General features: G+C 35.6%; 1 protein-coding gene across 1 annotated transcript in view; it reads left to right on the forward strand.

Annotated features, from left to right (window-relative positions):
* Positions 1-13,436, forward strand: part of SNTG2 (syntrophin gamma 2) — a 698,933-nt gene that overhangs the window by 2,842 nt on the left and 682,655 nt on the right. The gene's annotated exons all lie outside the window — the stretch shown is intronic.

Below are 13,436 nucleotides of genomic sequence, written 5' to 3' on the forward strand. Positions count from 1 at the left end.
TTTTTTTTTTCTACTTATTGAAAATATAATCTTTTCCAAACTTCACTGCAGTGCCAAATATATTAAAAATGAGGTGAACATTTATATGCAGATCTCTGTTTGGTCTTTTTCATCATCTATTTTCCTTCAGCAAATAGCCTGTTGATTTAATTACTGTAGTTTTAAAATAGGTCTTGAATCTGGTAGTGAAAGTCCTAAACTTTTTCTTCTTCAAATTGCCTTGAGTGTGCATGAATCTTCACATTTGCATTTAGAATACATCAATTTAATCTAAAAAGCTGCAGGAATTATAATTTGCCATTGTTTTGAAAAGTGAACCTTGTGATGCAAATGATTAAGCATTTAGCTGCTAAACAAAAGGTTGGCAGTTCAAACCCACCCAGTGGCTCTTCAGGGAAAAGACCTTGCAATTTGCTTCCCTCAAGATTAGAGCAAAGAAAAACACTACAGGGCATTTCTTTTGTGTTGGATGGGGTTGTTATGAGTGGGAAAAAATCAAAACCATCTAGTAATAAATTGTTTTTAATCTGTAGATTAATTTGGAGAGAAATAATACCTTGACAAGATTATTTCATCCAATCACTGAATATGATATATTCTTCCATTTAATTAGGTCTTCAATTGCTGTCAGTCATAATTTATAGTTTTCAATGTTGAGGTGTTACACATTTGTTTTTAGATTGGTTTGTAGGTATTGATGTTTTTGTAAGGCTATTGTAAATAGTATATTTTCATTTCATTTAGTATATAGTATTGCTATATTAAATAATACATTTAACATTTTGTATTGCATTTAGTGATAATTTTATTAATTTCAATAATTAATTGCTTAATTTTTCATTCCTTATCTAGATACTTTTGGATTATCTTCATACTCAGTAACATTATCTGGAAAAATGATAGTTTTATTTTTTCTTCCCAATCATTATGCATTGCATCACTTTTTTCCCTTGCCTTATTTTAGTTATCAGGCTCTACAATGTAATATTGTATAGAAGTGGTCTTCAGGCCTCAAGGAAAACATCTTTCAGTGATTCAATGTTTATTGTAAGGGAGTTAGCTTCTAATAAAAGATTTAATTGCATTGGGTATTGAATTTTATCAAATGCTTCTCTTTTATTTTGATTTATCAACAATCATACATTTCTCTTCTTTTTCTGTTTATATGGTGTCATTGCCAGCCTCTATGATGGTGCTTGATACACACCTCTGTGTTATACCAAGTCATATTGTACCAGGGTTGATCAATGTCATCATAGCATTAGGTCAGATGTGATGATATGCCATTTCTTATATCGTGTTAGTAAAATAACAACAAAAATCAAAACACTCTGCAGCTTACAGTTTGGTTGCAAGCTCTTCTTTACTTGGAGATCATATGTTGTGAACATCCTGTTTAGAGGAGTCCACATAACAAAGAACTAAAGCCTACTGTCAACAGACACATGATGGAAGTGGGAAGCAGAGCTGCTAGTCTCAGTCAAATTTTCAGAGATTGCAGCAAAATCAGACAGGCTCAGATTTCTACATTTCAAAAACTGCTTACTATATTAAGCTGCTATTTTTTTTTTTTGGTATTTTATTATGCAATATATGAATAATGAAATATACTATTTTCAGATATTAATTCATCCCTCCTGTTTCTCTTTTTTTCTGGAAGATTTTGTATAATATTGATGTTATTCTTCCTGAAATGTTTAAAATAATTCATTGTTGAAGTTATCTGTGCCTGAGGTTTTCTTCGTGAAAGATTTAAAATTATGAATTCAACTTTTTAAGTAGATGCAGAAATGTTTATATTTTTATGTTGTGTTTTACAAATTTTGGTAAGTTGTGTGGTTTAAAGAAATTGTAAAATTTTATTCTTCATATATTCTGTTTTTCACATCCATAGGATTTGTAGTGATCTGATGGTCGTACTTTGTGTGTGCTCTTATTTCTTAATCAGACCTTTTCTAGAACATGCTTTTGGCATTGCTGATTTTGTGTGTCATAATGTATCTCCTGTTTTGTACATTTCTGCTCTTATTATTTCCTTCCCTCTATGTAGTAAAAATGATCAGGAACAGGGTACTGAATGACCAACATAAGCACATACTTAGATCATCAAGACAATGGAAGCACCAATTCTCCAAACAAGAACCCACAGATGCCAACCAGACAGGATACAAAGAAAACAGATGTTACAATAGAAAGGAACTGGTATAAATGAAACTGATAGTAACGCAAATGTGTGAGAATGTGCTGACCAAAAATAATTTTCCTGCAGTGTCACCTGGATGCCCATGTGTAATGTTCTTTAAACGATGAAGCCCCTAACACTTCAACACCTTTGCTGACATCTGTCTTCAACAATCCACACTACCACCACCCCTACCATGTAATTGAAATGCCTTAGCTCTTTGGGTCTCTGTTTTTTCTCTTTGAGTGTACTGTTTCTTTCTAATAAAGAAGAGGTAAGGGTAGGCTATTGAATCCAACTCTTGCTAGATTCACCCAATATGTAACTGAATCCAATATGAATAGTTACTGGGCAAAAGCAGATTATATTAATAGGTAATAGATTTCTGATCTATTTTAAGAGAAATCATCTTGTATATCAAGTCTCTTTCAGGAATTCTAGCCAGGAGGGCAAGCCATGCTTTTGGTCATGATATAAGCACCAGGTTATGCTCTTGCTCACATCCTGGTAAACAACTAAGGGGGACTCTCGTCCCAGAAGAAACACAAAAGAAAAGGACTCAAAGAAGTCAACCTTTATGTTAATTAGATCAAGTTATTTTTTAACTGTATTGCATTTATTTACAGAGCTTTGTCCTAAGTTTGTAAACAATAATATTTATAACTTAAACTTTGAAATATATTTGGCCTATATGTAGATCCAATCTAGTATACATTTAATATAATGGTAACATGGGTAATAATTTAATATAATGCTAACATAGCTAATGCCCATAAAATATTGGAAATATTAGTATTTATCAACAAAAATTTGTATATATCAAGTGAGGTTTTCTTTTTTTTTTGCAATTTTCTGCTGTGCTGGACGCAGTACTTGACATTGCTCTTTATATGCTAATATATTAGGAATATTTCTAATGAAACCCACTGCATGAAGTCAATTCCAAATCATAGTGACCCCCATAGGGTTTCCAAAGCTATAAATCTTTATGTAAATAGATTACCTCATCTTCCTCCTCTGGAGCAGCTGGTGGGTTTGAACCTCTGACCTTCTTATTTGAAGCCAAATGTGCTACCCACAGCACCACCAGAGCTCCTTTTGTTAGGAAAATTAAGAGGATGAAAAATTCATTATTTATTTATTGTCCAAAAATATATTTCTTTTTTGCAACGAGTGTGTTTCTATATATATCTTCCAAGAAAGCAACAAAGGTATTTATCAGAACATCACATTCATATTTTATCAGAATTTGACTTATCTCCATGTAAGGAAATTGAACAATTCCTTAATAAAATAAATGAAATAATCATTTAGATCATAAAATTATGTAAATGTATCTTATTTTCTGTTTTCCTTCAGACTCACCCGCTTTTAAGAAGTTGATTGATATTGTTATGACTCATAAAACAAACTCACTCATTGAGTAGCAATTGTATTGTTAGAACAATTATGTATCTCTGATATGGGGAGATGAACAAGTCCAGAAAGGAGTAAATGTATATTTTATCAATTTTGTATATGATAACAATTACATTTTCCTTTTAATTTTGGACTGATTGGGTATAATCTCACATTGAGCTCCAGCTTATTGACCACATAAGAATGTTCCAGCAGCACCACAATCATGTGCCTTATGATGTATCAGGTCATATCTTGCTCAACGTGAATCAATATGCTTCTTCAGATTGAGCAGACCCTTGTACTTGTATCATGCTCTTTGCAATCACTCTCACTCCTGTCAAGTGTCAGCAGCAGTCCAGTGAACTGCACAGAAGCAGCATCGAATGATGAAAGATGAGTGTGCAGGAGTTTAATATTATTTCAAGATAAAAAACACTTCTGGAGATCCACTAAGGGCTCACAAACAAACATTGTACAAATGAGTAAAATTATTTCCAACTCCCTTGTAAATAAATATTGTTTCTTTTGATTATCTCAGATCTGAAAAACAAACTTACATGTTCCAAATCATTTTTTTTTTACTTAGTAATTTTCAGGTATAAATTTTTGTGTTCAAATTCAAATTCAGATATAAATTTTATTTTATAGATTTTACTTGTTTTATATTTTTTTTTATTTTACCTTATTCTAATTTATTTGCATCAGTAGAACCAAATTTAAAAAGTGACATAATTTTATATCAAGGTAAATTTAAACAGCAACAACTGTTGTTGTTGTTATTTACTGTGGAGTCGGACCTGACTCATAGCAACCCCTCCTTGGGTTTCCCAGGCGGTATCACCACAGAAATAGATTGCCCAACTAGTGGAAGATAAAAATGAAGGCTTGCAAAAGATATAAAGAAAAGGATTTGAGAATTCTCAAAAACAATTCCAAAATTAGCCTCCTTTTTAAATGTAATAATAAGAGACTTCTTGTATTGAACACTCAAGTTTAATTTGTATAAATTGTTTTAATAGTATCACTAGTGAAGGGAGCTCTGGTAGCATAGTGGCTAAGACACTTGCCTGCTAACCAGACGGCTGGTGGTTCAAACACACCAGCCACTCCTCGGAAGGAAGGTTGGGCAATCCTACTTCTGTAGTGACACTGCCTCGGAAACCCAAGGAGGGGTCGCTATGAATCGGGTTTGACTCGATGGCACATAACAACAACAACAACAAAGTGATGAAATTACTAATAGCAATATGATTATAACAGATTGCTTCAAAGTCTGCATCTGTCTCTTGCTGTGGTAAAAATAATAGAATTTTAGAATCTCAAACTATTTTAGAATCTTAAAGTGTTGCATCTGTAGGGCTAATCAATAAGATAAATACAGATTCTGCTTTGTGAAATAAATTTTCTTCTAATGATGGTCAATTATTATGTCAAAAGAGGGTCAAGTGATTGTCAACATTCCAGTGGACCACTGAAAAATTTGTGCCAAACAAATAAGATTCTGTGGCCAGAATATATTTCTGGAGTGCAAAACTAATGTTGAAAACTATAAGAGGGAGTGGCTACTGTATCTTGCATAAATCAGCTCCATATATTGTTTTGTGTGCAAAATACTCCATTTTATTTAATCTTCAATTTGCTATGAATGGATTTAAGAACTGCTGCAACTTGAATATGACTGATAAACATGAGAACATTTCAGTTCACAGAGATTATACGTTGTAATATTTGAACTGAAGGCATGGTGTTGGATTAATTCATTGTGGTAGTTAAGGTGTGGTCAACTTGGTTGGGCCTGGTTCAGTGGCTGGCAAGTGGATATAGTTATTCCTCATGGTGAGATTGACAATCAGTTCCATGGTGGAATCTACTGGAACAGCTGAGTAGCCGCTTTAGAGATGTGGTCTTCTTCCAGTATATAAGAAGCAGCTATGAGGAAGGTTTCTGGCTTTTTGGCATGCCTGAAACCTGGATGTAGCCAAGTCGTTGTTCAAAGGTCTGCCATGCCTGGCTTATCTTGGGACTTTTTCTGAACTTGAATTAGTGTCCTGCCATGTTGTTTGGTGATATCAAGACTGTGTCTTATTGACCTTGGGTTCGTCAGCCTCAGCAGCTAGCAGCTGCCTAAGTAAAGAAAATCTTCAGCTTCCATGGGCCAGAAGCAAGAGGCAGAGCTCAAGCCCAAGGTCCAGGGGCTTTCACCCAGCCTCTAGAGCCTAGCACTTTGGACTCAGACTTCTAGCCTCTAAAACTGTAAAAGAATACATTCCTGTTTGTTCAAGCCATTCCCATTTGTGGTCATTGCTGTCAGAGCGGCACTAGGTAAGCAAAACATTCATGAACTGGAAACACAAATTAATGAAGAACATAAGTATTGGAAAGCCATTTTACAATACACTGTTGCTATCATAACAATCATTAAATGTGGGCTATCTTTTTGAGAAAGAAATGAAGTGTTTGAGTCCTGACAAAATGGAAATTTGGGGTTTACTTGAACTACTTGCTCACTTAGAATGGTTTTTGATTTTTTAGCAGGTCACCTCTCAAAATACGATAACACAGGAAAGGGCAACCCACTCACTGTATATATCTAAATAAGATATGAAGAATTAATGCCTAAGGCATTTGACTGCTAGCCAGAAGGCTGGTGGTTCAAACCCACCAGCCACTCCTCGGAAGGAAGATTGGGCAATCTACTTCCATAGTGATACTGCCTCGGCAACCCAAGGAGGGGTTGCTATGAGTCAGGGCTGACTTGACGGCACACAACAACAACAACAATAAGAGATAAAGTTTAATCAACTATTTTCAGTGAAATAAGTATAGCTTGATATTTCCGCTTGTCTGTAGTTTCTACTCATAATCATTCTCATGTAGTTCAGCTAAGCATTGGTCAATGTTTAACTATTTCAGGAGGTAATATATGATCAAGAACAAGTGGTATTGAAGTAAGAAGGAGAAGCTGCACTGAAGAAATTGATGTAAAACAAGGTTCCAACAATTGAAGGAATACACATTGAGATGTTTCAACAAATGAATGGCACACTGGAGGCACTTACTCATCTATACCAAGATATTTGGAAGATAGCTACCTGGCCAACTGACATGAAGAAATCCATATTTGTGCCAATTCCAAAGAATGATGATCCAACCAAATGAGAAAATTATCAACCAATAACTTACTATCACATGCAAGTAAAAATTTGCTGAAGAAAATTAAAAAAAAAAAAAAGGGTTGTAGCAGTATTTTGACAGGGAACTTCCAGAAATGCAAGCTGGATTCAGAAGAGGATGTGGATTGAGGGATGTCATTGGTGATGCCATATAGATCTTGGCTGAAAGCATAGAATACCAGAAAGATGTTTACTTGTATTTTATTGACTATGTAAAGGCATTTGACTGGGTGGATCATAGCAGATTATGGATAACTTTGAGAAAAAAGGGAATTCTAGAACATTTAATTGTGCTCATGAGGAACCTGTACATAGACCAGGAGGCTGTTGTTTGAACAGAACAAGGGATATCTCATGGTTTAAAATCAGGAAGGATGTGAGCCAGGGTTGTATCCTTGAACCATACTTATTCAATCTTTATGCTGAGCAAATAATCCAAGAAGCTGGACTACATGAAGAAAAATGTGGCATTAGGTTTGGAGGAAGACTCGTTAACAACCTCAGTATGCAGATGACACAACCTTACTTGTTGAAAATGAAGATGACTTGAAATACTTACTGATGAAGAGTAAAAACTACAGTCTGCAGTATGGATTATCCCTCAACATAAAGAAAATGAAAATGTTCACAACTAGACCAATAAGCAGCATCGCAATAAATGGAGAAATGGTTGAAGTTCTCAAAGATTTCATATTACTCAGATCCAAAATCCACATCCATGGAAACAACAGTCAAAAAATAACATGTTGTATTGCACTGGACAAATCTTCTGCAAGAGACCTCTTTAAAGTATTGAACAGCAAAGATGTCACTTTGAAGATATGTTTCAGTAGCCTCATATGCATGTGAAAGCTGGACAGTGAATAAGGAAGACTGAAGAGGAGTTGATGCTTTTGACTTGTGATGTTGGTGAAGGATACTGAAAGTCCCATGTACTGCCAGAAGAATGAACAAATTTGTCCTGGCAGAAGTGCAGCCAGAATGCTTCATAGAAATGAGAATGGCCAGCATTTGTTTCACCTACTTCAGTCACGTTGTCAGAAAGGACCATTCCCTGGAACGATATCATGCTTGGTGAAATGGAGGTTCACTGAAAAGGGGCAACACCCTTAACAAGATGGATTGACAGTGGGTGCAAAGATGGGCTCAAATGTAGGAAGGATTGTGAGGATGGCACATGACTGGCCTTTATTTCATTCTGTTGTTTCATAGGGCTGGTATGAGTTGGAGGTGTCTTGACAGCACCTAACAACAACAACAACAACAACATGTGACCACCTTCCATTTTGTGATCTGGTATAAGCAAACAATATCTTGAAAAGGGTGTCCTTGGTATTGTAACCTTTCTATATAAATGGACAGTAAATAAATGGATGTTCTGGCAAAGATTACTCTCCATATTGTTGCCCAACCTCTGGTTCTTGGGACGTAAGCCCACAGAAGTTTTCAGTTGCTTCCGGACCTGTAGTTTTTGCCTTTGTCAGTCCTTCAAACATGTGAGCCAGTAGAAGTCTTCAGCCCTCCACCAGTACCATGAATTTGGAACTTGCCCTCACTCACAATTGTATAAACCATTTCTTGAAGTAAATCTTTTTATATGTATTTATATATACACCTCACAGGTTTTGCTCCTCTGTAAAACCCAGTCTAAGATATCATGCATAGTCACCTATCATCTGCAGGGCTTCTTTGGACAGCCATAAGTTTTATGCAAATCTCTAGGTGGAGCAGATGGGTAAGTGCTTAGTTACAAACTGAAATGTTGGCAATGTGAATGCATCCAGAGGTACCTTGGAAGAAAAACATGGAGATTTTGTGTAAGATCACAGCCATTGAAAGCCCTGTGTAGTACAGTTATATTCTGAAACACTCAAGGTGCCATGAGTTGTTGGAGGGAAACATTTGTTGTTGTTGGGTTATTTATTAATTTATTTTGGTTAACTTTGTGGTTGCACAAAGGGGTCTGACTGCAAAGGAGCTGCAACTAGCAGCTACTAGACAGAGAAGCTAATAGAGCTACTCTCTAGTCTGTAAGGCTTGACTCCAGGCTTCAAGTATGGCTAGAGTCAGTGCTTCTTTTTGTAATTTTTCCATTGAGAAGGAACAACTTTTTTGAGTTATTTTGACCAGCAGTGATACCATTTTCTATGTGTGCTCACAGAAAGGGACATTTTTTTTTTCCACTAGTTACAGTGGTCTTTGGAACCTGCATTTATGAATTTGGCATTGGTCATGTTTTTTTTTTTTAGGGTCAAAACTAGACAGATATGCTTGGTACACATAAAAAAAAGAGAGAAATAAAGCTCTTAATTTTGAATATGTTCTTCATATTATCAAAGCTGGACATGATTTATCAAATAACACAGCTATTATCAGTTTCAAAGTGAAAATAACAGTCACACATAGACAGCCAACATGTTGTAGAACTTCACACTTAGAAGAAAACATAAAATAATTAATGTTATTTAGTGTCTCAGTTTACAAATGAAAGGGTTGTTTGAATTTAAAATGGCCACAGTCTTGTTTAACTCCAATGACAATATTTTTATTTAAATGGAAGTTTTTCCTTATTATGCTACATTTATTCATTTTCTGAATTATATTTTAAATTCAGTTTCAGTGTTTACATTTCCTTGATACACAGAATAAACATTCTCTATATAAGAGTGAGCCTGTTATAGGACCTGGTATTGATATGTGGTGTTATAGAGTGTCTTCTATATTTAAGTTTTCAAATTTCTCGACAATTGGTCAAAAAACACTCACTTAGTCAGCGGTTGTTTATAGAGTACCTCTCCTGTGCCAGGCATTCCCTCAGGTAATAAGAGATGGAGGCTCAACACTAAGGTCATCCATTCTCCCAGCTGTTGTAAAGTGGAGCAATAGAATGAAGAGGAAGAATGATAGATAACCAGTTAAAATTCAATGATTTTTACCATCTAATTGTGAGAAGAGAAACTTCAAATTAGAATTAGCAGACAGGAGATATGTCCTAAGGAGGTGACTTGGGAGCTTTATCTTGAAGGAAAAGAGTTAAATAACACTGTTGTTGTTAGGTACCGAATAGATTACAGCTCTTAGAAATCCTGCATACAGCAGAATGAAAACCTGCCTGGTCCTGCACCATTCTCACAATACTGGCTATGTTTAAGTCCATTGTTGCAGCCATTGTATCAGTCCATCTTGTTGATGGTCTTCCTCTTTTTACTTGACCCCATAATTTACCAGATGTGATGCTGTTGTCCAAGGGCTAGCATGCCGGATAGCATGTCCAAAGAACAGCACACAAAGTAACACTATCCTTGCTTCTAGGGAGCATTTTTGTTGTACTGCTTCCAAGACAGATTTTTTTCATTCTTCTGGCAGTCCACGGTATTTTCAGTATTCCTTGCTAACACCATAATTCAAAGATCAATTCTTCTTCAATCTTCATTGTCCAACTTTCATATGTGTGTTAGGGCAAAATACTATGGTCAGGGGGTAGTGCAATTTTGTCCTCAAAGTGACATCTTTGCTTTTTAACATTTTAAAAAGTCTTTTGCAGCCGATTTTCAAGATACAATACCTCATTTGATTTCTTGACTGCTGCTTACATGGCTACTGATTGTGAGCTCAAGTATAATGAAGTCCTTGACAACGTCAATCTTTCCTTCATTTCTCATGGTGTTTCTTATTGGTCCAGGTGTGAGGATTTTTATTTTCTTTATATTAAGGTGTAATCCATATGAAGGTTGTATTCTTTCATCTTCATAAGTAAATACTTCAAGCTCTCTTCACTTTTAACAAGCAAGGTTGTATCATCTGTGTATCACATACGAGTAGTTAATTAGTCTTCCTTCAATCCCAATGTTAATTTCTTCTTAATATAGTCCAATTTCTCAGATTATTTGCTCAGCATGAAGGTTGAATAAGCATGCTGAAGTGATACAAGCCTGTTTTACAACTTTCTTAATTTTAAATCCTACAGTGCCCCTTTATTCTGGATTGCCTCTAGGTAAATAAGGTTATATAAGCTAAATAACAAACATGAATAAGTGGAAGAGAAAGTATTCTTAATTAGAAGAAGAAACATGTATAAAACCCAGAATTTTCACTGATCCCTCCAAAAGCTAGGAGCTCTGGTGGAGTAGTGCCTAAGGATCAAACCCACCAGCCACTCCTTGTAAGGAAGGTTGGGCAATCTACTTCTGTAGTGATACTGCCTCGGAAACCCAAAACTGGAGGGGTTGCTATGATTCGGCTCTGACTCGACGACAGTGAGGTTTTTTTTTTTTATTTTAAAAGCTGTGCTTGATTAATTTTTTGATACAGAGAGCAACACTTGATGAGTGTTGGGAGATCAAGTTAGAGTGAGTTTGGAGGCCAAATCTGGCAAGATGTTTTATGGAAATAGTTCAGGTTTGTTTGCTGAAAGCTGTGGAGAATTCCAACCATAATTTTTTTTTTTTTTTTTAAATTCAAAGGGATAACATGTCTTTATTAATAATATATTTTGTTAATATTTGCCCTGCCCTTTATATATTATAAGAACCTTCATACTAATTAAGCTTAAACAACATTTTATGATACTTGTTCTGGATGAATTTTGTTTTCTCACTTCTCACCTGTGTTCCTGAGATTACACAATATAAATACTTCAGCATAGTCAAGGGATTCCTCTATATTTAAAACAATTATTGAAAATGCTGTCAAATTGAAATTTAATTTAAGTATAAATTTTATTTGTATTCTTCTTATCAATATGCTTTTTAGCTATTGTTTCCACTATTCATCATTTAGAGTTGCTCACCCAGAAGATGGGATTAGTTCTCAAAAATTATATCAGATTCAGAAAATCTTTAAGTGCAAATAAACTATTTTATTAAATAATTATTAAATATGGCTTCAATGTTTCCTACATGTCACGTTACTCAAGCCATAATAGAGTGAATTACCTTGGAAGACAGTCCGGACAATATGCTTCTGAAAGATTACAGCCTTTGAAACCCTATGGCACAATTGTACTCTGCACATATGGGGTTTCCCTGAGCTGAAATCCCTCATTAGCAACTAATAATAGTAATAATAATAGCAACCCATCTTTAAGTTAAATCTTACCAGACTATAAATAAATAGATCGATAAATCTAAGATTAAGGCTTTTTTTTTTTTATTAACTGAGCCAGTTTTTAAAGTGAAGAAATATTTTAAATAACAAATATTTCTAGGAAAATAATGAACATAAATGCAAATTTTACCACAAAACATACAGAAAAATGTGACCAATAATTCATTTTCTAGTTAATTAAAATTTATTGCTTGGAATGTACAACCTAATCATAGAATAACATATTCTCTAATGATTTCTTCTCTTGAACTCTATTGTCCATAATCATCGGCATTCCTAGAATGTGACCTCTGTTAATGTTAACCACATCTCAGTAGGGATTATAGACAAGGGGCTATAGGCACAGTGATAAGACTGGTCTCGCTCATGCAAGGAATGTCCACCCTTTCTTATCCTGGCTTAAGCTAAATCCATGTTAATAGAATTGTTACATCAATCAAAGGCAATCAAGGACATCTAAATCTTCTTGGTATTGTGAAACAGTGGTCGCAAAACCTTTGGAAAGAAATAGGTGCACCCATGCCTGGATGTCTGTATGACATGTAATGCGTAGCCTCCAGATGTTGTCATTATTAGCTGTTATGGAGCTGGCTGTGGCTTATAGTCACCTGTGTACAGTGGAAAAAAAGTTACCTAGTCCTTCAGTTTGGCAGTTGTGCCAATCCTTCTCACTGAGGATCTCTCACACCCTAGTTAGCCCGCTATTCTCAAGACATTATGTTTTCCTTCAATGACTGATCCTTCTGATTACATGTTGAAAGTAAGCAAGTCAGACAATGTTTTCTTATGATGATCTATATGATTCTCATTGGCTAATTTTTAGAAGTAAATTGCCAGGTCTTTTTTCCTAGTTTGTCTTAGTCTGGAAGATCCTCTGAAACCAGTCTGTGAGTGATTTTGTTGGTGTTTGAAATATTTGTGGCATAGCTACCAGTATCACAGAAGCATGGAAGCCATCATAATCTGACATACTGAAAGATAGGTGGTAGACCCTGTAAAATGAGTGGAATAAATGCTCATAGATGCAGGTGACAGAGATGCATGGGGCAAAGAATTTCTGTTACCACTTCTGCCGTGCTTGGTTAATGTAGCCTGCAACTGATATCAGTGTGGATGAGAAAGAGCTGCTTTGTGGGTCCATACACAGCTCAAACACAATAGTCTGTAGTAGATCATCAGTAGCCCTGAGACCTGAATTCATTCTGTGGCTGATGTGAGTAAAAGTTGCCTTAATTCAGTGCATCTTTAGGGTCCTTATGATCCAATTTCATGTAATCCTGTGAAACTAACAGAAGAGATGCACTTGATAAGCTGCTTTTGGGGACTGGCCCAGCAATGTTGCCCCAAATAACCTCATAGTCATGAGTCCTAGATTTCCTTGGGACATCTGGTTAATACTGTACACAGTTAGTGAGTGAGTCAGAAAGTTCTCTGAAGGGGAAGAACAAGACCAGCACTTCTGCTGGTCCAGTCTGGCCTTGTGGCATTCCTCCTGGATGGGATTGCCAAACTCACTTGTTCCAGAGAACCAGAGAGGACTAAGGAAATTGTCAGGAAATAACTGAGAGTTTGAA

Source organism: Orycteropus afer, unplaced genomic scaffold (genome assembly GCF_000298275.1).
Source record: "Orycteropus afer afer isolate SDZICR_OR568_19922 unplaced genomic scaffold, OryAfe1.0 scaffold00204, whole genome shotgun sequence".
In the NCBI taxonomy this organism is placed as follows: Eukaryota; Metazoa; Chordata; class Mammalia; order Tubulidentata; family Orycteropodidae; genus Orycteropus; species Orycteropus afer.